This window comes from Rhinopithecus bieti, unplaced genomic scaffold (genome assembly GCF_001698545.2).
Source record: "Rhinopithecus bieti isolate Rb0 unplaced genomic scaffold, ASM169854v2 scaffold_26676, whole genome shotgun sequence".
NCBI lineage: Eukaryota > Metazoa > Chordata > Mammalia > Primates > Cercopithecidae > Rhinopithecus > Rhinopithecus bieti.
The window spans coordinates 335,657-341,098 of record NW_016812009.1 but is presented as its reverse complement, the minus strand read 5'-3'; the positions used below and the strand labels follow the sequence as shown (position 1 = coordinate 341,098).

At 38.4% G+C, this 5,442-nt stretch overlaps 1 protein-coding gene across 1 annotated transcript in view; it reads left to right on the top strand.

Moving 5' to 3' along the window:
* MARCHF4 (membrane associated ring-CH-type finger 4) overlaps positions 1-5,442 on the top strand; it is a 115,572-nt gene that overhangs the window by 35,432 nt on the left and 74,698 nt on the right. The gene's annotated exons all lie outside the window — the stretch shown is intronic.

Below are 5,442 nucleotides of genomic sequence, written 5' to 3'. Positions count from 1 at the left end.
AAAAAAAAAAAAAAAAAGAAATTTTTACTTGTCTTTAATATTTTACTGTATTAGATAATTCTAGTACAAAATCCATATAGCCTGATCTTTTTGCACATTGTCATTCATTCTTTTTAAACCGTTCTTTTTTTCTTTTTTTTTGAGATGGAGTCTTGCTCTGTCACCTAGGCTGGAGTGCAGTGGCATGATCTCGGCTCACTGCAACCTCCATCTCCCAGATTCCAGTGATTCTCCTGTCTCAGCCTCCTGATAGCTGGGACTACAGGCATGCATGACCGTACCTGGCTAATTTTTGTATTTTTATTAGAGATGGGGTTTCACCTTGTTGGCCAGGCTGGTCTCAAACTCTTGACCTCAAGTGATCTGCCTGCCTCAGCCTCCCAAAGTGCTGGGTTTACAGGTGTGAGCCACCATGCCCGGCCTCTATTTTAAAAATAATTTATTTGAAGTGGAATTGTTGGTCAATGAATCCCATTTGCATTTTTACAGTTTCTAACAAGGGTTGCCAAATTGCTTTCCAGAAAGCTTTTTTTTTTTTTTTTTAAATCTATTTGCCTTTCCCATTTGCCGTGGAGGAAGTGGTTTTGGGTGAATTTACCAACACCGAATCGATCTAAAGCCATTTTGCCGAAAATCAATTCATCAAATAACCAGTTCACAAAATAGCCAGTTAGGAAGATCGAGTGACAGATGGACAGAACAAGCCAAAGACAGACAGATAGAACAGACAGAACAAGCCAAAGCCACTTCTTCAAACTACCAATGAACAGAATGAATAATTTAACAAATGTACTGATTAACATAGTTGTAAAGCGATTTCTACTTTGCAGGAAGGTTTTCATGTGGTTTTTGGAGATCACCAACAAGTCTGAGTGGATGGGTTTTCATTTTGTTCTTACAGCAGGCATTACAGATTACTCAGTTTGTTCTTACAGCAGGCATTACAGATTACTCAGTTTGTTCTTATAGCAGGCATTACAGATTACTCAGTTTGTTGAAATGATGGGGCTTTGTGTGTGAGTATCTTTAATATTCAAAAAGTGTATTTCCTCATTAGAATTAGAATGTTGTCACTTTAAACGGGAATCTTTCGGTTTTTACTGATTTGTTTTGAATTCTTTTTTAATGTCATTTTCTGTTGCCACACTTAAAATTTTTATGAGTGTTCAGCTACTTTCTCCACAGTTTCTCAGTTTATTCCTAGCAATTAGTGAACAAAATTTAATATGTGATATGGGTGCTACTGCCACTTCTTATCCCCCTCTTAGCTTAGCAATTGTCTAGCATTTTTGGGATTAGTAACCAATTGACTTGTTATCTTTCCTTAATACCTTTTTTTTTTTTTTTTTTTTGAGGCAGAGTCTCGCTCTGTCGCTCAGGCTAGAGTGCAGTGGTGCAGTCTCGGCTCACTGCAATCTCCGCCTCACTGGTTCAAGCGATTCTCCTGCCTCAGCCTCCTAAGTAGCTGGAATTACAGGTGTGTGCCACCATGCCCAGCTAATTTTTGTATTTTAGTAGAGATGGGGTTTCAACATGTTGGCCAGGCTGGTCTTGAACTCCTGACCTCAAGTGATCCACCTGCCTCGGCCTCCCAAAGTGCTGGGATTACAGGCATGAGCTACTGTGCTTGGTCTTCCTTAATATTTTTGTATTTTATATATTTCTATTGTGTATTGATCATTAATGTCTGTCGTATTCAAGGCACTCATTGTACTGCTCATTAAAGTAATCTCTCCTAGATTTCTGTACTCCTTTTTGGCCGCCTGGAACATTTTACTCTTTTTTGTCAACTCTTCTACAAACTGCTAGTAAGTCCTCAGATCCCAAGTATTCCTTGCTAGACATCAAAATGTCAGAATTTCATATTAGATGAGGTTGTTTCCTCTGATCTCTTTAGTATGCTGATGAATGTCTCTTATGTTTATTCAATTACATGCATTTTTAGCATTCATTCGCTAATTCCTCAGATCGTGTGTTAACCTCAATGCATTTCTAGCCATTAAATTCTTAAATTTTTATCATTTCTCCTGTGAAGAATTCACAGGATTGTTTTGGACTCCTGCGTGCCATTTTCTATCATTCCAATCTTTAGTCAATTGGGATTTTCTTTTATCAATTTCTCCATGGCATATCAGCTTCTATTTTAAATCCTTCTGATGGTTTCTGCCCTTTTCTTGCTTAGCCCATCTTCTGGGCTACTATTTGGAGCCAATTAGTGTTTGACTCCCTTAGTTAATTTCATATTTATAGTGAATCTATATCCAGATTAGGTGATTCTAATCTGTCACTGATACCTTCTTTTTCATATTTTGACCAGTTTTGTCTTGATTGTGAGCTATATAGATTTTCTGAAAATTGCTATCAAGTTGATATTATTATTATTATTATTATTATTATTTTTACAACTTATAAATCATCCATGATTACTGGAAATAGCACATGGCTATTTGAACAGTGGGAGTAGTTCTGAAGGTTCCCTTCCTACATCATTCCTCACAGTACTCCAGAATCCACAGGCTACTTTCAGTGTTATTGTAAATTGGTAAATTTGGTACATTTATTGAATTATTTCACTAATGGGCTATTTGGAGAATCCATGTTTTAGTGAGTTCTTTTCTAATACAACAGCCTGCTTTCTTATGAAAGTTCTATTTTCTTGCCTCCTTGACAACTATCTCAGTTTTCCATTGCTGCTGTACTATTATAAATAGCTACAAACTAGGTAGCTTTAGGCCATCCGCACTGGTGGCTCATGCCTGAAATCCCAGTGCTTTGGGAGGCTGAGGTGGGAGGATTACTTGAGGCCAGGAGTATGAGACCAGCCTGGGCAAGGGAGCAAGACCTTGTCTCTACAAAAAATTTAAAAACTAGCTGGGTATGGTGGCATGCAACTGTAGTGTTAGCTACATGAGAGGCTAAGGCGGGAGGATCGCTTGAGTTTTGGAGGCTACAGGGAGCTGTGTTTATGCCACTGCACTCCACCCTGGGCAACAGAGCAAGACCAAAAAAAAAAAAAAAAAAAAGATGTTAGCATATCACCTTACTTTCTGGAGGCCCTAGGGAAAAATTCATTTTTTGTTCATTCGGGTTGCTGGCAGAACTCAGTTCCCTGTGATTGAAGGACAAAGTCTCTGTTTTCTTGCTGGCTAGTGGCCACCACATTCCTTGGCTCAAGGCCTTCTTCCTCCATCTTCAAATCCAACAACAGCAGTCAGTCCTCCTCACATCACATCTTTCTGATCCACTCTCCTGCCTTCTTCCACCTTTAAGGGCCTGTGTCATTAGATCAGATCCACCTGGATAATCTAGGACAATCTTCCTACACTAAGCTGATTAGCAACCTTAGTTCCCCTTTGTCGTGCAGTGTAACATATTCACAAGTTCCATGGTTTAGGATATGGGCATCTTTGGGGAGTCATATTCTATTCTGCCTATCAAGCCAACATTAGGTATTATTGTTAGAAAAAAAAAAAAAAATTACTTCAGCCAGGTTGTTTCAGGCCTCGATTTAGGAGAGTGATATAGGAGGCCCAATGATTGCTTTGGCACCAGGTCACAAAAGTTTCCCCACATTCTACGTGGCAGAGGCTCCAGGCTGTGGTCAGTTCTGAAGGGTGTTGAGATGTGTCCCAGGGACAGGTGTCTTTCCAGGGGATGTTAACTATAGGGGGATGGAAGCTCTCATCATGCTCCTGAGGGAGAAAAGGTGAGAAGAAACTTGGAAGATTTTAAGAGAAAATGGGATCAAAAGAGACTATTTTAGTGCAGGGAGACATGAGTAAACCTGGAGCAAACAGGGAGCTGATTTTATGATTCCTGTGGTGCAGCTGCGGGGATGTGGGGCATGCATGTGCGACTTGTGTGGCACCTACCACGTAGGTTTCCATATTTGTTGTGCAATTTACATTCCCACTAGCAATGAAGAGGCTCCACCACTTCTGCCACACTGGTATTGTCCATCATTTTAACATGAGTCAATCCAGTGGGGTCATACGGCATCTCATTTTGGTTTTAAATTCACTTTTTACGAGCACTGAAGCTGAGCACTTTTTCATAAATTTATTAGCCCTTTGGACATCTTCTTTTGTGAAGTACCTGTTCAAGCCTTGTACTCATTTTTCTGCAGAGTTAGCTGTCTCTTTTTGGTTTCTAAGAGTTCTTTCCATGTTTTGAATTTCAGTTCTTTGTCGTATATGCATTTTGCAAATACCTTCTTCTATTCTGGGGCTTGCCCCTTTACTCTCTAAACTGAATCTTTGGCTGAGCTAATGTTCTTAATTTTACCAATTTTTCCCCTTATATGATTAATGATATTTGTGTGTTATGTAAGAAAATTTTGCCTATCCCAAAGATCATGAAAATATTCTTCTTTGTCTTCTTCTAGAAGAGTTATGGATTTTCCTTTCACATTTAATCCACCTAGAATTGGTTTTTGTGTATGGGATTGGGTGGGTTCAAGATGCACTTTTTTTTTGGTATGGATATACAATTTGCACAGCAACTGTTTATTAAGAAGACTAGCTTTCCCTCACCACCCTACCATTTCACACTTGTCATGAATCAAGTAGTCATGTATCCGTGTATGTGGCTCTATGTCTGGACTCTCCTCTATTCCACTAGTCTCTTTTAATTTAATTCAATACCACACTGAATTAATTACTATGGCTATATCATTAGTCTTAATATCTGGTAGTTCAGACAGCTTTGTTAATCCATAGATGCATCTGGGGAGATGACTATCTTTATATTTTATTACATTTCAGCAAAGTTTTGTAGTTTTCAGTATAAAGATCTTGCACATCTTTTATAACACCTATTTTTAAGCATTTTAAAGTTTTGATGCTATTGTAAATGAAATTATTTACATTTTTTTCCCTTTCTGTTTGCACTGATAATACAAATTGACTTTTTTTTTTTTTTTTTTTTTGCTTGCACTGTCACATATGCAGAGCAGTGATTTTTATATTGGACTTAAAATCAATAAATCTTGCCAAATTCAGTATTTTGGGGTTTTGGGTTTTTTGTTTTTTTCTTTTTTCTTTTCTTTCTTTCTTTTCTTTTCTTTTTTTTCTTTTTTTTTTTTTTGGCAACAGAGTCTTGCTCTGTCACTCAGGCTGGAGGGCAGTGGCTCAATCTCTGCGCACTGCAACCTCTACCTCCTGGGTTCAAGCGATTCTTGTGCCTCAGCATCCTAAGTAGCTGGGATTACAGGTGTGTGCCACCACATCTGGCTAATTTTTTGTATTTTTAATAGAGACAAGGTTTTGCCCTTTTGCCCAGGCTGATCTTGAACTCCTGGGCTCAAGCAATCCTCTTGCCTTGGCCTCCGAAAGTGCTGGGATTATAGGCATGAGCCACTGTGCCTGGCCCCAAATTCAGCTTTTAATTACAATTTGTAGATTATTTTTTTCTTTTCTCCTTTTTTTTTTTTTTTTTTTTTTT